A 25,664-nucleotide genomic window follows, 5' to 3' on the forward strand; every position below is an offset into this window, starting at 1 on the left:
GCCCCTTAATAATAATATTTCAACCAAGCCTTTAAATTCCATTATTTTTCTTTGCCACGTTCGCATTGGCATGAAACCACAAGCAAAAAATGCAATTTCCCGTCTTAAAATTTAACTGATTTTCAACTATATTTAACTATATTTATAACTATATTTTTTATCGTATTATTTTCAAGCATATATTTATATAATAAAGTAAAAGCTGTATGTTTGAAAAGAAGAGAAAACATAACGGATATGTTGTTATGTGAAATAAAAATAATATAAGTTAATACAACTTGTTTAACAATATTAATAATTAATTAAGTCAGTGCTACACGGAAAGAAAATAAATACACACTGCAAACATTAAGTATCTTAAAAGTGACTGCAAAGTTACTTAAAACATCTTATATTAAGATACAACATCTTAATATATGTTGTATCTTAATATAAAATGTTTTAAGTAATGGATCGAGTTACTTAAAACAAGTTATTCTTAAGTAACTTTAAAACATTTTATATTAAGATAAAACATCTTAATACAAAATGTTTTATCTTAATATAAGATGTTTATAAGTAACTTTATAATCACTTTTAAGATACTTCTTTTTGCAGTGTTTTTGTAAAACTATTTTATAATCTGGGAAGCAAATGCGACAGAGCGAATAAATTTCGGTTGCTACAAAAATTTAATGTTGTTTTCTCATTTGATAATGTTTTTGAACGTTGCAAACTTTAGGATCATCATTTTTTAGTCCACTTCCCAAGTTTCCATTGAAATATAGAAAATGCTTTACATGACCTCTTTTTATACTAAAAATGGAATTTCCTAAGAGGGGGATCATGAAGAGTTCCTCCATTATATATATATCTCGTTGTATTTCGATTGGTTCCCGCCCGTGGATAATCGGATGGCATAATGCCATAGGAACCATCAGACAGACCGAGAAAGACAGAGATAGACAGAAAGAGATGAGAAGAACTGATCATTTGTTCAAGATGAAATCTAGTTCAACCTACCATCAGAAAATTTATATACAGACGCGTTTGATCCACCCTCTCTATACATATATTTCATTCTCCATTATATCATGCAGAAACATTATCAGTTTCATTCCGCCAAGATGAATTGGCAATGGTCATCTGTTTCACAATTGAGATCATAGAAAAAATTTCACAAAAAAGTATACTATACTATATAATAATTCAACGCGCATTCATATTATAGTGCATGATGAATTGCAAAAAAAGAATAATACAATATAGTCTAGTGGAGGTGAAAAAAAAACCTCGTTTGGATCTTTTCTATAAATAAAATGTTCGATCGAAAAAAGTATACTGTTCAAAAGTGGTTCAAAAAAAGAACCATATAAAGAAAATTGTTAAAATATATTCCTCTGTTCGAATTTTAGAATTTTTTTCTTGCAGGATTGCAGAATTTTCAGTTGACAGAGTTAAACACCTACCCATTTAATTTTGGAAAATAAATTTTAAAACTAGATAATTTTTTTACGATGAAACTTACAACCGCAGTAAAGATTAGGAATAATAATTTTAAATATCAGAACAGATGCATCAGCATCTTTACAACAAAAAATATCAACAAACTGATATGAAATTAATTATTTTGATTTAATAGTATTAATAAACAAAAAGATCCTAAATAAGAAAAGATCTTTTTCTTAAAGAGAGAAAACCGAGGAGAAAACATAAAAGAGAAATTGAACAGAGTGCAAAATGTATACATGAAGCAAGAAAGCAGAGGAGGTGGTGGTGGTGGATATTAATATGATAATTAGTGTAGCAAGAAGAGAGGGAGAGGAAATGCTGAGGAAGAAAGAGGACGAGTACGTTGTATAAGAAATAAAAAAAGAAAGACAACAAGCGGTATCGAATCCGGATTTGACCGCGCACAGCGGCATGTCTGACCTGGCGCCACCCGTAGAGAAGCTCTCAAAGCTTATTGGATCCGAACTCCGATTGGATATTCCCGAGAATGGCGGCTATCATATATATTGCCTACATGATTATTTCTCTATACACATGCAATCAAAGTCTTTACTTCAATTAAAATTACAAAACGTAAATATTTCATTCAACTGTACGTTTATCAAGATTTCATGTTGTATTATTGTTGTATTGTAATGATTATTTATTAAATTGTAATCAAATTATAATATTTTAATTCTGAATTTTACTCCTTTTGCTTAAGATACCTAAATCCAAAAATTGGTTAAAATTTTATCCATTCTTCACACTCGATGTTAACTTAAAAGTATCAAATTGCAATGAACTGATACCAAAAATGTGGATTAAATAAAAAATTAATACAAATTTTTAGCATCAATTCAAGTTTTATGAAACTTCATAACTTAAAGATGCTGAAGATTAGAGTCAAGTTAATTTTAACCAAAATCTTTTTAAAAAATTTCGTTGCTGTGTAAGTCCCAACCAATGTCATTTCTTTTTTTTATGATTTGATCCACATTTTTTATATCAATTCGTTGCAATTTTATACTTTCAAGTTCACAGTCTTTCTAAGGATATCAAATTGAAACAAACAACGAATTAAAATTGTTGCATCGCAACAATTTTGATTCGTTTTTTGTCTCAATTTGATATCCTTAGAAAAAGTGTGATTTTACTAACATCTTAGTACCAAATATTGTTGAAAATACAAAGAATGAAATAAAGTACCAAAATCAAAATTACCCTTCTCGGTAAGTATAATTAAACTAAGCATTTTTGTAGAAAATGGAAAAAGGGATGTACAAGAATCAAGAGGAAGCATAAAATCATGAATGCACCATAAGATATGGGGATTAGAAGAGATGGATTACTTTCGAAGCACAACTATAAATCGTCTGACGTCGCTAGTTCTTTTTTCATCTATATCGTTCTTCTATAAAGCTGCGCAAAGTATAGTTTCATGTTTGAGATTGAAAAATTATCCCCGAGTTTCAATTTGTAATGCTGGCAATTAAACGCTTCATTACATTCTATATCAATTTAACGTATACAATATAGTCTACTGGTATATTCTTTTAGGAAAAAGTTACTAATTGTTCCATCACTTGCGGATAATTATAATTTAGGATGAAAAACGTACATTTCTAACTTCGTGTTTGATTTCGATTTCAAATTTTTTATCGTCAAATTTCTTTATCTCTAAATCTATAAAAAGTCCTCTAATTTAAATTTAGTAAAAATTTATTCTACTTTTTCGTCTTTTACTATATTTACAAAGTTAAGCTAAAACTGTCTGGAACTTCTGCGCATTTTTGACAAAAATATATATATAACCAATCCGAGTCAAATACGAGAACATATTACCCTTAAAACTATAAATTAAATTTTTCATAAGTATAAAACATGAAGATATCGATAAAATCATTTGCAATTTAATTATTATTTACAAGAATTTTTAACTAAAATTCCTCTTTAAATAGATTATTTTTAATAATTTTCGAAAAAGTTCTTTGACAATTTTCAAAATCCATATTTCTTTACAATATTCAATTTTACGAAATTTCAATTATCCGTAAATTCTTCAATTAAATAAATATTACAAAATAAAAACTTGCAATAATATTACAAAAATTCAATTAAACTTTTTCAAAAAAAATTAATTTCAAAATTCAATTATTTTTAAAAATTTACGCTATATTGCTTTTAATATTCAATTATTATCTAAAATTTTAACTGGCATTCATTTTTAAATCAATTTTTATTAGAAAATTCCACTAGAATTCAATTATTTAAATACAAAAGTAAATAATTTATTGAATAATTTTATGAATTTTATGAACAATATTCAATTTTTGCAAAGAATATTATTACTCTTGAAAATAATTGAATTTTTGCAATAATTTGTAACTTTTACAAAATTGAATTTTTTTTCGTATATTTAACTAAACATCTTCTATAAATTCATTATTTTTAATAATTTTTAAAAAAGTTCTTTAAGAATTTTCAAATTCATTTGTTTACAATATTCAATTTTACAAAATTTCAATTATTCGTAAATTCTTCAATTAAATATATTTTAAAAAATAAAAACTTTAAATAATTTTAAATAAAATCCGCAATTAAAGTTTTTAAAAAAAATTAATTCCACAGAATTGTTAGTTAAAAATATGAAAATTTCAAATTTTCAAAGATTTTAATCTGAAATCTTTTCAAAACATATTTATTTCTAAAAATTCATGCTACATAATGCTTTTTAAATTCAATTATAATCTAAAATTTTAACTGAAATCCATTTTTAAATCAATGTTTATGAGAAAATTCTACTAGAATTCAATTATTTAAATACAAAAATTAAAATTTATTAAATAATTATACCTGTTTCTTAAAATTGGATTCTCATAAAGAATTTTATCTATAAATTTTCAAATAATTTGAATTTTTTGGGCGAATTTTAATAAAGCTTTTAAAAATTATTTCGAGGAATTCGATTAAAATTGTATTAAAAATAATTGAAATTCTGCAATGAGTTTTATTATTAATGGAAATAATTGAATTCCTAAAAAGATTTTTATTATTTACGGAAATAATTCAATACCCGTAAAATTTTTATTATATTTATGAAAATAATTCAATGATTGCGAAAAAATTTATAAAAAAATTTGAAAATAATGAAATTCATGTAAAATTTATACTTGTTAAATAAATAAATAAATAAAAAATTTGTATTATTTTTTGTAAATAATTAAAAGTCTGTGTAGAATTTTATTAAATTTTTTTTTTAAATAATTGAATTCTTTTGGAAAATTTTATTAGAATATGTATAGAGAATGATTGAATTGAGGAAAATTTTTAAAAATAATTGAATGTCGGAGAAGAATTTAATTATTTCTAAAGATAATTGAAATTTTGTAAATTTTCAAACATAATTGAATTTCTGCGAACAATTTTATTAAAAATATTTTGATAAAAATTGAATTGTTACGCAAAGAATTTCATTTAAATTTTTGAAAATAATGTAATTCCTTGAAGAAATTTAATTAAAAATGTATTAAAAATAATACTTAAATTCTAATAAATAAATTGATGCAAAAGTATTTAAAATAAAATTGAATTTCTTTGATAAATTGTAATAAAATTTTTTAAGAATAATAACTTTTTTCAAGGAATTCAATTAAAATTGTATTAAAAATAATTGAAATTTAGCATTGAGTTTTATTATTTATGAAAATAATTGAATCCCTGTAAAAAATGTTTTTATTTATAAAAATAATTGAATAATAATTTATGAAAATAATTTGTAAATAATTGAATTCCTATGAAATTTTTATTATTTATGATAATAATTAAATGTTTGCGTACAATTTTATTAAAATTGTTTTTATATAATTGAATTCTTTTGGGTAATTTTTGAAAATAATTGAATTGTGAAGAAGAGTTTTGTTTATTAATAAAAGATAATAATTGGAATTTTGTCGAGATTTTATTGTAAATTTTAAACATAAATTGAATTTTGTGATAACAATTTTATTACATTTGAAAATAATTGAATTTCTACAATCATTTGTAATTTCTCTAAAATTCTCCAAATTATATCGTATACAATTTACAAACTTTTCATCCTTTTTTAATCAAATTACGGACTTTACAGTCCTTTTTAAAAAAATTTTTTAAATAAATGGTTTTTTTTTAAATACCACCAATTTTGAGAAAAAAAAGTGGTGAAAAAAGAAAAAAATTTTCTCAGGGGGAAAACGAAAAAAAATGATGACAGACGAATCAACGAATTTTGCGGGCTATTTATATATATAAAATAAACTTTCTCACCAGAAACACGTGTGCGTGTATTAATGTCGATCGGAGATCTATGCGGGAGCGGAAGGATCGCGCAAAGAAAACGCAATTCACCTCGCAATCTCAGGGGAACAGACATCCATCATATATGCTTGTATTCTCCTATGTCAAAATATTTCCACGTATCGTTCACACAGAATATGCGAGATATGAACAAAAATTTATTTCCACATAAAAGTATCAATCTCCTGTGCGCTCAAAAATATTATATACTCGCCCTTTGTAAAAATTTCACGAATTTTCTATTTTTATAAATTATAAATCGGCGTAAAATTACAGTGTACAATATAACTGTCCCTAGAGAGTCCAGCAATAATTCTCAAAAAAAAAAAAAAAGTTTTAGTCGTTTCTCAAAAATCTTTTTCAAGGTGTCGAGCATGCGCAGTAATTGATACACCCATACTAATTAGAAAAGATTCAAACAAATCCTAAGAAGTTAATTCAAAATCCTCTATACACAACAATCTCTTTGACAAACACCGCAAAAATAAAAAAATAGAATAAATAAAACTCTGAACCTACAAGTATATAGTTTTGCATCCGGATTTTTATTTTCGTCGCATGAACTAAAAGTTGATTAAAGATATAATCATTAAGGATAAGGATGATAAACGTACAACTAATGAGATATCTCTCCTCTATACTTCACACGTATATGTATAATACAAGACACTGTGACTTTGGCATTATTATAAGAATTAAATTGCCTGTTCTTCATTACGCCTATATTCTCGGAACAGAAATTTTTAATTTTTCTCTTCCTATATAATAAACCTCGCACGCATTTTGTCCAATGGTAGCGATCAGGCACACATACATTGTAATTTATAATGATGTCAAAGAGAAAATTATGTCCAATCATGAGGAGTTAAAAAGAAACAAAGTAACAAACACTCATAATTGCCAATCGGTTTTTGATGTGCGTGTGTCACAAAATATTAAAAGAGGTGTGCGCTCCATGAGCGCATCTCTTCGATAGAAAGAAACAAAGAAGAAAAAAAAGAAACAAAAAAAGAAACAAAAGAATCAAAGAAGAAACAAAAAAAAAGAAGGAATAAATTGTTTATAGGAAGCAAAATTAATAAATTCCTAACAGTTTTCAAAATAGAGAAAAAACCACCTGAGTTTAAAATTAATCGCTGTACAAAACGAAATTTTGGTTTTATGCATTTTTTTGTCAAAACACATTTATGCCAGATGAATTTTATAAAATTCATGTCCAATGAAATTTATGTCAAAGGATTTTAATGTCAAATGGTTCAATTCACCAAGACTCAAAATGATAAGCGCAGCAAAAATTAATTTAGCTGTAAAAAAAATATTCAATTATTTTTCAAATGAAACTTTCCACAATAATTCAATTATATTTCAAATAAAATAATAAATAAATAAAATTAATTATTTAAAACAAGGTTTATAAAATTTTTATGAAGAATTCAATTATTTTCAAACATAATAAAATTTTTCACTAAAATTCAATTCTTTTTAGACATTTTAATAAATTTTTTCGCAATAATTCAATTATTTTCATAAAAAATAAAGTACTTCTCAGTAATTCAATTGTTTTTAAAAATTATAATTGTAAGGGGTTTGTCAGGATGATTTAAATAAATGAGAGAGTGATAATTTAAGAAAATAAAAGAAGTATATTTAAAATATTAAGTCACAGCACAGTTCAATTCACAACTTTATGTATTTACGCGAAAACGGTCAGGGACCCTCTGCCTAATTGTCGTCCGAATCGCCTTGACATTGACGATAAGAGTTCGTGTAACTTCGTGGTCCCCTACCACTCATGATACGTCAGAGTAACACACACCTCTAATTACATTACATAATAAAATTCTTTGCAATTCAATTATTTTCATAAATCATAAAATTCATCGCAGGATTACAATTATTTTTAATACTGCAACGAATTTTATTATTCATGAAAAAATTTAAATACTTATAAAAATAATTTAATTCTTGCGAAGAATTTTATAAAAATTCTTTAATAATTGACTTATTTCGACTAATTTTAAGCAAATTCTAATTTAAATCATTGAATTCCTAAGAAATTTGTATTATTCATGAAAATAATTGAATTCTTACGAAGATTTTACGAAATTTTTTTAAATAATTGAATTCTATTTAGAAATTTAAAGAAAATAGTAAAAAAAAAATTTTTAAATAATTAAATTAAAATTTATTAAATTTTATTGAAAATAATTGAATTCCTGGAAAACATTTTATTATTTATTAAAATAATTGAATTCTTGCGAACGATTTTATTAGAATTTTTAAAAATAATTGAATATCCAAGAAGAAATTTATTACTTTTAAAAATAAATGAATTCTTGTGATGAATATTGTTATTTCTAAAAATAATTAAATTTTACAAAGAATTTTATTAAAATGCCTCAAAATAATTGAATTTTGGGGAATCATATTATTATTTATCAAATTGAATTTTTGAGAAGAATTTTATGGAAATCTAGAAGAATAATTGAATTATTTCAAAAAAGTTTAATTGAAATTGTATTTAAAATAATTGATTTCTTTCGATCAATTTTATTAAAATATTTGAAAATAATAATTGAATTCCTATAAAAAATGCTAATATTTTTGTAAATAATTGAATTATTTAAAAGAATTTTAAAATAACATTTTTTTTTAAATAATTGATTTTTTCGAGGAATTGAAATTAAATTTTGAAGAATAATAACATTTTTTTAGCAATTCCTTTAAAATTTTATTAAAAATAATTGAAATCCTACGATGAATTGTATTATTTGTGAAAAAAATAATTGAGTAGTTGCTAGGAATTTTATTATTTATTAAAATAATTGAATTATTGCGAAAAATTTTATTAAATTGTTTAAAAAGAATTAAATTTCTGTGAAAAATTTCTATATTTTTGAAAACTTGAATTTTTTATAAGAATTTTATAAGCATTGTTTCAAATAATTAATTTTTTCGAAAAATAATAAATATTATGAAGATTTTATTTTATATAATTAAATTCTTTTGGATAACTGTATTTTTAAAAATAATTGAATTCTTCGATTAATTAATTCAAAATAGTATTATAAATAATTGAAATTCTTTGATGAGTTTTATTATTTATGAAAATAATTGAATTCTTGCTTAGAATTTAATAAAAATTTTAAATAATTGAATTTCTCAGAAAAATTTTATTATTTATGAAAATAATTGAATTACTGTCCAAAATTTTATTAAAAAATGTTTAAAAAGAATTGAATTTCTGTGAAAAATTTTGTTATTTTTGAAAATAATTGAATTTTTTATGAGAATTTTTTAAAGATTATTTTAAATAATTAATTTTTTCGAAATATAATAAATATTACCTTTGAAAATTTTATTTTAAATAATTGAATTCTTGTAGAAAATTTCATTTGAAAAATAATTGAAATTTTCGATTAATTAATTTAAAATAGTTTTTAAAATAATTAAAATTCTTCGATGAGTTTTATTATTTATGAAAATAATTGAATTCGTGCTTAGAATTTTATCAAAATTTCTTTTAAATAATTGTATTTCCATGAAAAAGTAAATGTGAAAGTAATTGAATTATTGTGAAAGAATTGTATAAAAATTTTGTTAAATAATTGATTTTTTCGAAATTGTTTTGAAAATTATATTCTAAATTAATTGAGTTCCTGTGAAAATTTGATTATTTATGAAAATAATTGAATTTTGGATGAATTTTATCATTTTTTTTTTTAAATAATTGAATTCCTTTGCGAAATTTTATGAAAATATTAAATATTGAAAATAATTGAATTTCAAATATTTTTTTGAAAATAATTGAATCGTTTTAAAGAATTGATTATAATTTTTTAGAATATTTTTTTTATTTCTAGTATTAGCGAATTTGAAGTAGTGGAAATTATTAAAAATAAATAAGAGAAACAGTAGTTTTTAGTAACTGAAATCTAAAAAAAAGTAGGGGAGAGTCTCCAGTTGTGAGACGGGTTTCATTTTTGACCCGTATATTGTAAACGGGTAAACGAAATTTTAATTAAAATACACCGTTCGAAAGGTAACAGAAATACGCAACTTTTATTAAAAGAAAGTATAGTGTTTCGATGAACTCAAAAAATTTTACGATACATTTTCCGAGCACATCGCTTTTTTCAAAAAAAAAAAATGTCTCCAGTTGTGAGACACTCATTAAAAATTGCTAAAATTTAATAAGTTTGACATAAAACGTTATGTTTAGTAGAAATAATTAAATATATTAATAATATATATTATTATATACTGAATAATAATATTTATTCGCCAAAATATGACTATCAAAATAAGCACAATTTAATAGCTTCAACAAGAGCATTAAAATTGATTTCTTCTGAATCAATTGACTTTTTTCCACTTGACATGCCCAAAAATACTAGAAAACAAAATAAAACAACATTTAAATAGTATGTCTGCAAAGTCGTATTTTTTATTCTGCCCAGATGGGTGTTGACACCGTCTCACAACTGTGATATGCTGTGTCTCACACCCAGAAATTGGCGCTATTTTGAAAAAGGAAAATTAAATTATTTTCAACCGTAGATTGGAACAATGCAAAATTGCATCACAAAATATAAGGAAAACACTAAAAGAAAATGCATTACATTTACCTTTTCCAATTAATTAACTTGGAAAAAAAGTACTTTGCATTTATTGAAAAAACGCTTTTTAGTCGATTATCACACACAGTGTTGGTATTTAACAAAAACAGTTAATATATCCGCTTCGGCGTACACGAAAAAGTTGGCTCATATAAAAAGAAATGTTTTTATATAAACCAATCGGCTTTTTAATATTGCATGTTAAAAAAAATTGACTGTCTCACAACTGGAGGTGTCTCACAACTGGAGACTCTCCCCTACCTAAAATAGTATAACTATTAAATCCTACTATTTTCTATTTTATTACTATTTTTTATTTTATTACTATTGATTTATTTATTTACTATTATTTACTATTTACTAATTACTATTTACTATTTACTAATTTTTTTACGTTATAAATTAAAAAGAAGTAATAAATAGTAGATTTTAGTAGATGAGTGCGAAGCCTGCGCTTATTTCGAAATATTATTTCAATCAAGTTATAGTTAAACTTTCTCCAAGACCAAAATAACTAGAAACTACATTTTCTTGTTATTAAAAAACCATGTCGTCGTTGTCACTCCTCGAGGCGGTAAATCTCAAAAAAAAAAAAAATTTCAATATATAATAATATTAAGAAAATATTTCTACGCTTGATATATACAAGCTTTCATCTTGATGCATTTTTCCCGTCGATGTTGTTAAAAATCATTAGTCATTTTTCTAGCATTTCACTAGGGCCCTTTAAAGGAGGATGAGCAAAACTATTTTTTGTCTGGAAGGTTTATTGAATAGGTGTTTATGGTAATCCTACACGACTATCTGTATGCTCTATGACACCGAAGGTGGTCCCAACTAGTGATCATTTTTCAACGATGCAATACACTTCAGGAAATTTTCTCTCTCTCTCTCAAGAAAAAAAGAAAACGCCGACTTATTCAATAATAAAACACTAATTACTAAAACCACATCGACAGGTTCAACTATTATAAGAAAAGCATAACAAGATAACCATTAGTCAAAAATATTTTCGTTTCTATATTTTTAATATATACACCATCTGTAATGCTAAAATCGTCCTTAAAAAGATGAAACTAAACTCACACGCCCCTATTTCTTATAAGGGGGTTGATGACCCCTAAGGTTTTAATTACAGAACAATTCCAAATTAACAGTTTTCCTAAGGATATCAAATTGAGACAAAAAACTTCCGTTTTACAAAATTTACAAAATTTTAATTAAAAATTATAAAGAATCCGAAAGATGTCTAGACAATAGACATGAGGACATGACAAATTGACAGATTGACAGAACTGTGACAGAAGACCACCTCGCACCCACGCCCGTGCCATCTGTATATCTGGTCATCTTCTGGGGCTACTATAATTTGTCAAGCTAAGACCGAGATTTCACTGCTGCAGAGGACGATTTTATTCTGATTGGATGCTTAAGATCCGAACCGCGACTTAAGAGGAAGAAGAAGAAGAAGATTTTCGAACCTCTCCTCATTCTTATCAGTGGATCTCGATTGTGTACGATAAACACACACGACGTGCCATGATTATACGAACATAAAAAATTACACGTGTATCTATTAAACTTATCTTCGAACATAAACCTCAAAACAATAGATCAAAATTTTGAAACAATATAATGTTTTGTATAGCAGATGACAAGAAAATGCATGCACGCACCAAAAATTAGGAATGCAGAGGAAAATATCAGTGTGACGCTTATCATGAGAAAATATAAATTATTATTAAATTTCAGGGTGGTCACTTTTTTCATAAAAAAAAAAATTCACAGTCATTTCCCGGGCATAAAGAATAACTCTGAAAATAAATTATTCCATGAAAGATGAAAGTATAGTAAATACTAATAGATTTATTTTTCCCTAATTTTCAGACAAAACTTATATGATCCTAAAGTTCTGAAGGTTCAAATGAATGAAATTTATTTATTTCTTCTTTAGATTGAATATTTATTACAATAATTTTGAGTGAATATCAAAAAAAATTAATTTTTAAAGTTTTTAAACGTAGAATCTAAGTTTTAAATTTTTATTCAAATCAGTAATTTATGAAAATATTTTTAATACAAAATATTTTGTTCATTTGAACGTTCAAAACTTGTGGATCATCTAAACTTTGACTTTTTCCCAAACCCTAAAAATATTTTAGTTTACTCTAAAATAACTCAAGACAATAAGTCCGCTTTGATGCAAATATGTTATTGATCAATATTGTACAGCAACTTGTCCTCATTAACAAAAATTTTGATTTTCCCCTAAAGAATATTCTGATTTACTCTAAAAATAAATATATAGATACTCAAAAAAAAGTCCTATTACATTTATATTTACGAATTTCTTTAAATGTACCTAAAATTATTCGAAAACATCAATAACTTCTAGGAATTGAAATTCTTAAAAACATTCAAATTCAAACCTATTATTTTGAAATTCAATAATTTATAATGATTAAAGATGACCGAGTGATAAAATCATTATTTTATATTATAAAAATATTGTTAATATAAATTCTTTAAAACTATTTTTATCATTTAAATTCAAATATTATTTTATAGAATATTCAACAAAAATTCTTCTTTAAATCGATTATTTTTTTAAATAATTTTTGACAAAGCAGGGTGGCCGCAAAATTTTATTTTCAAAATTCCCTGACTTTTCCCTGATTTTTCCCTGACTAACAAATTTTTGAATTATTTAATATTCTACATTAAAATGTCCGTAAAAAGGTTCAAACTTATAAAAAATGTGACGGCACCATTATAATGAGCTATATTACAAAAACGTCTAAATAAAAAACTGAATTGACATTTAAGTATCAAAGTTTTTTAATTTGTTGTTTTCTTTCGATCAAAATTCCCTGACTTTTAAAGAATTTTTAAAAATTCCCTGACTTTTCCCTGATTTCCAGTTTTTCCCTGACTTGCGGCCACCCTGACAAAGTTCTTTGAGAATTTTGATATTCATTTGGTTTTACAATTTCATTTTACGAAAATTCAATTATTCTGAAATTATTAATTTAATAAAAAATATTAGAAAATAGAAACTAGAAATAATTTCAAAAAACTTTAAATTTATAATTTAAAAAAAAATAGTTCGACAAAATTGTTCATTAAGACATTAAGAGCATGGAAAATTTCGGATTTTCAAAGATTTAAATTTGAAACCTTTTCAAAAGTTAATTATTTTTAAAAATTAATTTTATAATGCTTCTTATATTCAATTATATTATCTAAAACTTTATCTGAAGTTCAATTAAAAATTAATTTTGATTTGAAAATTCTATGGGAATTCAATTATTTAAATACAAAAATAAATAATTCATTGAATTTTTCAATGGTTCTTAAAAATGTAATTCTTTGGTTGAATTTTAATAAAGTTTTTTAAAAATAATTGCATTTTTCAATTACTTCATTTAAAATGATATCAAAAATAATTGAAATTCTGCACTGTATTTTATTATTTTATAAAAATAATTTAAATTCTGCACTGTATTTTATTATTTTATAAAAATAATTAAATTCCTAAAAGGAATTTTATTATTTATAACAATATTTGAACTCTTGTAAAAAAATTTTAATATTTATGAAAATAATTAAATTCTTGGGGGAAAATTTATAAAAAATTTTTAAATAATTGATTTTTATCGAAAAAATATATGCTAATTGTTTTTTAAATAATTGAATTCAACTTAAATTTTTATTATTTATGGTAATAATTGAATTCTTGTGATGAATATTGTTATTTATGAAAATAATAAATTGAATTTTGCAAAAAATTTTATTAAAAGGCTTAAAAATAATTGAATTTTCGGAAATAATTTTGTTATTTATCGACATAATTGCATTCTTTCGAAGAATTATTTATAAAAATAATTGAATTCTTAGGAAGAATTGTATTAAAATCTAAATAAATAATTGAATTATTCCAAAACAATTGAATTAAAATTTTATTAAAAATATTTGAAATCCTGCTATGAATTTTATTATTTATGAAAATAATTGAATAGTTGTTAAGAATTTCAAAAATAATTGAATTGCTGAGAAGAATTTTATTATTTATGTAAATAATTGAATTATGGCAAAAACTTTTATTAAATTGTTTAAAAAGAATTGAATTTGTGTGAAAATTTTTGTTATTTTTGAAAATAATTGAATTCTTGCTTAGAATTTTGTCAGAAATTTTTTAAAAATTTTTCCTGTAAAAAATTCTAATATTTTTTGTAAATAATTCAATTCTTCCAAAGAATGAAAAAAAAATATTTTTTTAATTAATTGATTTTTTCAAGAAATTGAAATTAAATTTTTAAAAATAATTACATTTTTTGAGTAATTCCTGTAAAATTGTATTAAAAATAATTGAAATCCTGCGATGAATTTTATTATTTATAAAAATAATTGAATTTTTTTTATTATTTATTATTTTATTTTATTTTTTATTAAATTGTTTAAAAAGAGTTGGATTTTTGTTAAAAATTTTATTATTTTTGAAAATAATTGAATTTTTTATAAGAATTTTTTAAAGATTATTTTAAATAATTAATTTTTTCGAAATATAATAAATATAACCTATGAAAATTTTATTTTAAATAATTGAATTCTTGTGGAAAATTTCATTTCAAAAATAATTAAAATTTTCGATTAATTAATTTAAAATAGTTTTTACAATAATTAAAATTCTTCGATGAGTTTTATTATTTATGAAAATAATTGAATTCGTGCTTAGAATTTTATCGAAATTTCTTTTAAATAATTGTATTTCCATGAAAAATGTTATTTATTAGTGAAAGTAATTGAATTCTTTCGAAGAATTGCATTGAAACATTTGAAATAATTACATGTAATTTAGAAAATTCAACTAGTGCCAAAAGAATTAAAATTAGAATTTTTCAAAAAAAAAAAAATTATTGTAACTTGGAATCCGATATAATATAAAGTTTCTTTTCTCGTGGAGCGTCTTTGTAATATGTTATAAATAAATATATACATATTTACATATTTTTAAAGAATAACTAAAATTAGAACACAGAAGACAAAAAATAAAAAAACACACGCTCGTCACGAATGAATAAGGGGAAAATATTTTGAAAATTAATTACCAATTTCTGAACAAGTGAACATGATAATTAATAAAGTAGCTCTCCTTGATTTGTGAAGCGCGAGGCGAGGCGAGGCGAGGCGAGGATTTAATGAACAAATATATCACATTCGCGCAGGTGTCTTCACTACTCTCTTAAAAACATGTGTTAAACGTAACAAGTACGACAAAATACTGATAATGCACACCAAGTTCAAGTTTAATGTCAATGTCAAGTACAGTGTAAAATATAAAGCAGCTATCGACTTGTTAATCACATTTATATATGTTTAGTCAGTTCTTTCGAGTTGTCGAGTGTCTTTATATACGTATTTGCACAATTGTCTAATCGATATAGGGATAAACTAATATATCTTAATAACAGTTATTATTAACGATAGCGCAGCTGTACAAGATATTGCTTGTAATTGTAAAGCAGAGTATTTACACATTCCGGAAAATCTTCTCTTTAAATCTGAATAATTGTAGTTAAAAATAACTAATGCTACTCTATAAATCTGAAAAAGTCACTTTTGACTAATTCAACAGCACTGATTCGTTTATTAAATGAATTACCTATACTACAACAGTACTGATTCTTCACCAAAATTCAATTATTTTCAAAAATTTTAATAAAACTCTTGGAATAAATTTTTATTATATTTTCAAAAATTTTCCAAAAGAATTCAATTATTTGACAAAAAATTTGATAAAATTCTACGCAAACATTTAATTATTTTCATAAATAATACAAATTTCACAGGGATTCAATTATTTATGAGAATAATTTAATTCCTTTTAAATTTTTAAACATAATTGAATTTCTATATAGGAATTCAATTATATTCTTAGAAATTTTATTTAAATTCGTTGAAAAAATGAAATTATTAAAAAATTTGTTTATAAAATTCTTTATGAGAATTCAGTTTTAAGAAACATTCAATTATTATTCAATAATTTTTTTTTATTTTTGTACCTATATTTAAATAATATTGAATTCTCGTAGAATTGTTTAATAATAATTGACTTAAAAATAAAATTCAATTCAAATTTTAGATAATAGTTGATTGTTAAAAACATTACAGCATGAATTTTTAGAAAGAATTGAATTTTGAAAAGGGTTCAAATTAAAATCTTTGGAAATCTGAACTTTTTCATTCTTTTCATTAACAATTCTCTAGAAATGATTTTATTGAAAAATTTTAATTCAAATTCTTTTGAAAGTAGTCGATTTTTTAAATACATATTTAATGAAAAATTTTTAATTATTTAAAATAATTGATGTAGAGAAGAATTTTAGTAAAAAAAACTAAGAAATTAATTGAATTTCGGAAAAGTTACAAATAATAGCAATTTTTAGAAACATAATTGAATTTTTAAAAGGTTTCAATTTAAAATCTTTGAAAATCTAAATTTTTAATGCTTTTAATGAACAATTTTGTCGAACTATTTTTTTTTAAATTATAAATTTAAAGTTTTTTGAAATTATTTCAAGTTTTCATTTTCTAAAATCTTTAATTTAATTAAGAATTTAAGAATAATTGAATTTTCGTAAAATGAAATTGTAAAACCAAATGAATATCAAAATTCTCAAAGAACTTTGTCAAAAATTATTAAAAAATAATCGATTTAAAGAATTTTTGTTGAAAATTCTATAAAATAATATTTGTATTTAAATGATGAAAATAATTTTGAAAAAGTTTTTATAAATAATAAAACTCATCGCAGAATTTCAATTATTTTTAATACAAAAAATTCTAGTCAAAATTTCTATTATTATCTTCATAAATAATACAATTTTGTCCGAAATTCAATTATTTTCAAGAATGTTCACAAAAGAATCATTTAATTATTTTCATAAATAATAAAAATTTCACGGGAATTCAATTATTTACAAATTTTTTCTCCATAATTCCATTATTTTCACATCAATAATAACATTTTTTACAAGGATTCAATTGTTTATGAGAATAATTGAATCCCTTTAAATTTTTGAACATAATTGAATTTCTTTGGAATTCAATTATGTCTAAAAATTAAAAAGAATTTTCATTAAAATTTCATTTATCTTTATAAATAAAAAAATTCTTCTCCGGAATTCAATATTTTTAAAACTTTTAACAAAATTCTTGGCAAATTTCAATTATTTCCAAAAACTTTCATCAATTCAATGATTTTTAATGTCTATGCTATTCTAATAAAATTTTTCAATTATTTTCATAAATAATAAAATTCTTTTTAAGAATTCAATTATTTTTAATAAAATTTTAATCGAATTTCTCGAAAAATTTAATTATTCTTAAAAATTTATTAAAATTCGTTGAAAAAATTCAATTATTTAAAAATTATTTGAAAAAATTCTTTATGAGAATTCAATTTTAAGAAACACTCAATTCTTCATTAAATTATTTACTTTAATATTTAAATAATTGAATTCTCGTAGAATTTTATAATAAAAATCCATTTAAAAATTAATTTCATTTAAAATTTTAGATAATAATTGAATATTAAAAGCATTATAGCATGAAATTTTAGAAATAATTGAATTTTGAAATAGTTTAATGGAATTTTTTAAAAATTATTTAAAGTTTTTATTTTCTAATATTTATGTAATTGAATAATTTACGAATAATTGAAATTTTGTAAAATTGAATTGTAATAAAATGAATTTGAAAATTCTTAAAGAACTTTTTCAAAAATTATTGAAAATAATGAATTTATAGAAGATGTTTATATAGTTAAAAACACGAAAAAAAATTCAATTTTGTAAAAGTTACAAATTATTGCAAAAATTCAATTATTTTCAAGAGTAATAATATTCTTCGCAAAAATTAAATATTGTTCAAAAGTAATAACATGCTTCTTACGGTTTCAATTATTTTCACAAATAATAAAACTCATTGCAGAATTTCAATTATTTTTAATACAAGTTTAATCGAATTTCTCGAAAAATGTAATTATTCTTAAAAATTTTATTAAAATTCGTCCAAAGAATTGAATGATTTAAAAAATTTGTTGATAACATTTTTGATGAGAATTGAATTTTAAGAAACTTTGAATTATTCAATAAATTGTTTATTCTTGTATTTAAATACTTGAATTCTCGTAGAATTTTGTAATAAAAATTAATTTAAAAATTAATTTCAGTTAAAATTTAAGATAAATAATTGAATATTAAAAGTATTTTAGCATGAATTTTTAGAAATAATTGAATTTTCAAAAGATTTCAAATTGAAATTCTGAAAATATGAATTTGTAATACTTTTAATTAATAATTCTTTATAACTAATTTTTTTTTAAATTTTAATAGAAATTTTTTTTATTTTTTTTGAAATTTTTATTTTCTAATTTCTAATTTTTTAATTCATTTTATTTCAATTTCGGAAATTAAAGAGCTTTCGAATAATCGAAATTTCGTAAAATTGAATTGTAAACAGATGGATTTGAAAATTCTCAAAGAACTTTTTTTTAAAAATTACTAAAAATAATTTATTTAAAGAAGAATTTTAGTTAAAAATTCTTTTTAATTATTTTAATTATCTTTCTTTTAATTTATTGTAAAACATGAAAAAAGCAATCACTCCAAGTCGAAGACTCGGATAGTGATCGATTTTTTCATGTTTTACTTTTGTTTAGTTGATGATGTTTTATGTTTAGTTTTCTATTAAAAATTAGTAAAATCTCTATTATTTAATTTGAAAAACAATCCGCAATCTTTATGATTAGTCGAAAATTACCAATTAAAATTTAGAGAGCATTACTAAAAATCTAAAATTACTAAATAAAATAGTTAATAAATTGTAAAAGTTTCTCTGTATAATTAGTAGAAAATTACTAATTCATATTTAAAGGAGCAGTGCAAAATTCTAAAACTTGTGAGAGCAGAAATTATTTATATGAAATCAGAAAAGCTAATAAAAAAAAATAAATAAATAAATAAAAAAATAAAAAATAAAAGAATTAATATAAAAACAGTAAAAATTAGAAGAACCGTATTATCTAAAACAGCTAAAAAAGCAATTTAATAATATAAATAATAAACTATAATCATAAATAATATAAAATAAAAACTGTTGCAAAGAATATAAAGTTAATGCATACAACTATGTAAAGAAATGTATATTGTAAATGTATTGGTGTGCACTTACGGAATTTTACAATATTTCTGAAGCTCCATAAGACTGATATCAAAGTAGTGATCAACTAACTTATTATTCTCTTCTTATTCTAGCTTACAATTACTTATTGTGTTACTTAATATGTGAATTATACGTCATACACTTGTAACATACAATTTATTTATGCGTTTTATATTGACGATTTTTTAAGAAAAAAGAAAAACATCTCTTTGCCATTCTGCACGATAAAAAAGAACAGGGCCAATCAACATTTGCGTGTAATGTTGATAATTAACCAGAAAAGAAGGATTTCAAACGTAAGAATAAAATATTAATGACTAGTTGCGAGACTAATATGTCGCATGCGAATGTCTTAAGCGTTTTTTAAATATAACTCTCAGGCATTTTCAATTTATTTTCATTTCAATTATTCCTATTCAATAATCTATTGATAAGCAAATTTTTATATAATTCTTCAAAATTGTTTTTTAAATATTTGCTTTTTTGTTTTTTGCAATAAACCACAATAACCGTATTTTGAATTAAAAAAATAATTTTTAAAGAAAAATACTTCTTTTTTGTATATATTCTTTCCTATTTCTTGTATTCTACTCATCGTGATATCTAGTGTATAAAAATTATTTACATTATTTTGTATTTACCGAAACGATTAAATACATTTATTATAATATTTTTTATAACAAATTTCATATCGGAAAAAAATTTCTTTTTTAGGAGAGATGATAATAATAAAGAGATACTTATAGATATATTATATACACACTCTAATAAATTATCTTCAAATGTATTATACAACAGAATACACTCAGATAAGAAATTCATAAAAAGCTTCATTATCAAAGATATTAATTGACATTAAGTTTACACCTTGTAAAACTTTAAATAGTAAGTATACATATTTTACAAAATGACGAAATATTTCGAAAATTTTCTCTTTTTTTTATTCCAAATAAAAAAATTCAAATACTGAAAAAAATCGTTTGATAAATATTGCAAAATATTGCAAGAAAATCTAATGCAGAAATAATAAATTTTGAAAAAAAAAAAAAAAAATTGTGCAATACAATTTTGAATTGAAATAAAATTTAGTTCAGTATGGTGGCGATATCTGGTAGGGAACACAGCAAACTGTTACTTTCTAGATGATAACTTATCCCGTGTTAAAATAGGCGGTACCTACTTTACCCTAAAGATCAAAACCTTTGATAATATAGAAATCTTTCAAAGTACAAAAATTTTATTTAGTACAAAATTTAGTTCAAATAAAAATATATTTGTTACAAATAAATTTTATTCGGTTCAAAATTCGTTTTAATGAAAATTTGTTTGTAAAAAAAATTATATTTGGTTTAAAATTAGTTCAAATGGAAATTTATATGTTAAAAAAAATTTTTTTTTGTTACAAATAAAAATATATTTGTAATAAATAAAAATATATTTGTAATAAATAAAAATATATTTGTAACAAATAAATTTAATTTCGTTCAAATTTCGTTTTAATGAAAATTTGTTTATAACAAACAAATTATATTTAGTTCAGAATTCCTACAAATTAAAGTTTATTTGTTACAATAATTTTTATTTGGAACAAAATTTGGTTCAAAATTTAGTTCAAATACAAATATATTTGTTACAAATAAATCTTATTAGGTTTAAAATTCGTTTTAATAAAAATTTGTTTGTCAAAAAATTATATTTAGTTTAAAATTAGTTAAAATGAAAATTTGTATGTTAAAAAAAATTTTATTTGGTACAAATAAAAATATATTTGTTACAAATAAATTTTATTTGGTTCAAATATCGTTTTAATGAAAATTTGTTTGTAAAAAAAATTATATTTGGTTTAAAATTAGTTCAAAAGAAATTTTATTTGTTACAATAAATTTTATTTTGAACAAAATTTGGTTTAAATAAAAATATATTTATTATAAAATATAAATTATATTTGTATAAATAAAAATTTCTTTGTTACAAATAAATTTATCACGGTTCAAATAGAAATTTATTTGGGTCAAGTGAAATTTTATTTGCTTACTACAATAAATAATTTTTTATTATAAAAAATTTTATTTTCTTCAAATTTGATTCAAACAGAAATTTCTTTGTTATAAGTAAATTTAAAATGGTACAAATATAAATTTATTTAGTTGAATTGAAATTTTATTTGTTTCAAATAAAATTAAATTTGGTTAAAATAAATATTTTTTATTACGAAAAAATTTAATTGAATTAAAAATAAATTTGTTATAAATAAAATTTTTTTGTTATAAATAAATTTTAATGTTGCAAATAAAAATTTATTTGTTTCAAATAAAGTTAAATTTGGATAAAATAAATATTTTTTTGTTACAAAAAAATTGTATTTGGTTCAGAAAGAAATAAATTTGTTGTAAATAAATTTTATTTGGTTCAAATAAAATTTTTTTTACAAATAAATTAAAAATGGTTTAAATAGAATTTTATAAGGTTCAAATTATACTTGTTTCAAAAAATTAAATTTCGTTAAAAGAAATTAATATTTTTTGTTACAATAAACTTTATTTGATTCAAATATAAAAATGTCTTTGTTACAAATAAATTTTATTGGGTTCAAATAATAATTTTTTTTTACAAATAAATTTACAATGGTTTAAATGGAAATATATTAGGTTCAAATTAAATTCGATTTATTTCAAATAAAATGAAATTTGGTGAAAATAAAAAATTTTTATCACAAAAAATGTTATTTCGTTCAAATAGAAATTTTTTGTGGCAAATAAATTTAGTTTGCTTTAAATAGAAATTTATTTGTTTCAAACGAAATTTCACTTGTTTAAAATAAAGTTTAATTTGTTTAAAATAAATATGTTTTTTGTTACAAATAATAACCTTTTTTTTGTTAAAAATAAATTTAATTTTGTTTAAATTTAAAAAAATAATGAATTTATATTTTTCCTCACTATTACAATCTCTTTACAATTTTATCTCTCGACAGATAAAAAAAAATAACAAAAAAAAAAAAAAATCTTAGAACAAACAAGGAAGCAAATGCAGCAAATTTTGTATTCATGAATAATTTTGAAATTATAATCTACTTCATTTACTCCAGTAAATTGTCAAATGTGCCTGTATACATATATATGTATACAGCCTGACACGTGTATCAAAATAGAATATGACACTCTTACTTTTCTTCGCAGAAATTAAAAGGTTCAAGAAAAAAAAATCACGAAAGGCGTTTTTTGTGCGTGGGCTAAAAAGAACGAAGGGTATTGGTATATTGAACTCCGCAGGAGCTGACGTTCCAAAATATAGATCAGCAGTTATTTTTACAAGGTTCGGTTGTATGCACTTTCTGAGTTGTGTTTGCGAACAAACTTTCAGCAAAAAAAATTTAACTGGAGGTCACTAATAAACGCCTACATTAAACCAAAAAAAAAAAAAAAAAAAAAAAACAGAAGAAACTAATACATCTTTGTTTATACAGTTGACAATTAAATTTAAACCCTATTTTCCAAATTAGCGATGTAACTAAAATTTACTTTTTATTTTTATTATTACTCTCTAAATCTGAATTAGCTAAAAATAACTAGGTAAAATCTTGGCTAATTTTTACTTCAAAAATTAAGTAGATAATTACTAATTTGTAATTATCAGTAAATAATTACTAATCACTAATTATCAGTAAATTATTAATAAATAATTAGTAGATAATTACTATTTATAAATAAGTAATTGCTAATGACTAATTATCAGTAAAGTATTAGTAGATAATTGCAAATTATTAGTAAATAACTACTAATTATTAATAAATAAATAACTACAAAAATAGTAAAACTTAACTAATTGAATTAGTTACAAAGAAGTGCTGACCATATTAAAGTTTATTTACTTTGGTGAATTTGACAACGTTTATAATCAAAAATTTAGAAAAAAAAATATTTTTCTATTAAAATTTTGATGTATTTTCGAATAAAAAAATATTTTTCCTTTAAAGTTTTAATGTATTTTTGAACAAAAAAATATTTTGCATATTTTTTTTATATGAATAATTTGGAAAAGAAAAATGTTTTCAAAAACAAGAAAGTTTATCGTTTTCGACAAGAAAAATACTTTTTTTTCTTTTAATTACAATTCATAAACTTTGTGATGAACTTCAACAAAGTTTGAATTTAATAAATTTTTTCTTAAAAAAATTATTTAATGTCAAATATACAAAGTAAGAAAATTGCTTCGAAAAAAATAAAGATCTTAAAAAAAGTAGATAGAACAAAATAAACAAAGTAGATAAAAAAAAGAATTGTATACATTATAATAAAATTTACATATAACTGATAATTATATTGCAATTATTATTATTATCAACATTGTACGCAGTAAACTAAGTTGACTATACACTGAAAAAAAAATTATTTGATTCAAAATAACCGATTAATTGACTATTATCAATTAAATATTTACTTAAATCAAATAATATTTTTTGGAGTCAATTAAATGGTTGAACCAATAATTTCTGAACCAATAATTTCAGTATTTGAAGCAAATATGAATTGAACCATTTAATTGACTCCAATAAATATTATTTGATTCAATTAAATATTTTATTGATAATAGTCAAGTAATCGGTTATTTGAATAAAATAAATTTTTTTTCAGTGTATAATAGGGCTTTATAATTTATTTCTCGTTCTCCATTCAAATTTATATGGGAATTCGCTAAAATTTTGTTTGGCAACTTCTTTTCCCGTGATTTACAATGAAATCAGTGTGATGACTTTATGTCTAGTTTATCGTCGCATAAACGTGATAAATAAATTGTGTGTGTATATACAGCTTCTTAAATATGACTTTAAAATTTCTCAAGTTACACTAAAAACTGCGTGTGCACACCACGACTTTTAAAATAGAATAACTTATATTTTTAATTTGGATTCTTTTACTTTTACGTAAATAAGTTTCATCATATTTGGCAACAACAAAATTCATATTATAGAAATATTAGAGTTTTTTTTAATAGTAAAATATAAAAAAAAAATTTTCTGTTTTCAGTGAAAATTTGACAAAATTTCAATATTATTATTATTGCTATTCATAAAATTCTGTTTTATTTTGTACAAATTTTTTTAAGACAAAAATTTTAATAGAAAATTATTTTTTTTTCTAAATTATTAATTGTAATTATTGTAAACATCATTAACGTATAAAAAAGCCAGAAGCTTTAATAAAGTTTTAATTTTAGGCCTCGAACTAAATTTAATTAAAAATCGTATTTCTTTCTATATTTTATTTTTTTTTTCTTTCGATATTAAAAATTTCGAAGTTTTTACTGAAAAAAAAAATTAAATTATTCTCGCAATAATATTTTTTAAAATCCTTAAAATTACTTTCAAGTTAAAAAATATTATTGCGAGAATAATTTAATTTTATTTTGATAAAGTGGTGATTTAATTTCTCCACTTGAGAACGCCAAGGTCGCCACTAGGTGGCGGGAGAAATTCCAAGAAAAACTAAACTGCCATCTGGCGGTGACCTTGGCGTTCGCAGGTGGAGAGTAACATCTCCATTTTAAATCTCAGGCTTATTTGTCAATATTCGTAATTCTATAATTATTTATAAACAGACATTGAATCTAGAGAGTTTAACAATTAATATAAATTGATTTTAAATATTCAATTCACTTTAATTTTAATTTTACTAGCATTATTTATTATAATTAATTTAATGAACAAATTGGTACAACCTCTCCACTAATCTTTTTGAGCAATTTGAAAATTCAAGGACAAATTTTGTCATAAATTATTCATTAATTAATTTAATGATCAAATTGTACAATTCTTTTCTTCACTATAATCTTTTGAAAAGCAATTTGAAAATTCTAGAAGGCCAAATTTTTTTATAAACTACATAATTTTTAGGTATAGAAAATAATTTTTTTTCTAAAATTGGTACCTACAGTGCCGTAACATAACTACTAATAATTTTGTTTATAGCTCTATGTCAACTGTAAAATATAATTCAAATAAGAAGACTCACCAAA

General features: G+C 21.8%; 1 protein-coding gene across 3 annotated transcripts in view; it reads right to left on the bottom strand.

Moving 5' to 3' along the window:
• LOC122510763 (segmentation protein cap'n'collar) overlaps positions 1–25,664 on the bottom strand; it is a 212,821-nt gene that overhangs the window by 144,325 nt on the left and 42,832 nt on the right. The gene's annotated exons all lie outside the window — the stretch shown is intronic.

This window comes from Leptopilina heterotoma, unplaced genomic scaffold (assembly GCF_015476425.1).
Source record: "Leptopilina heterotoma isolate Lh14 unplaced genomic scaffold, ASM1547642v1 Lhet_73, whole genome shotgun sequence".
Classification (NCBI taxonomy): domain Eukaryota; kingdom Metazoa; phylum Arthropoda; class Insecta; order Hymenoptera; family Figitidae; genus Leptopilina; species Leptopilina heterotoma.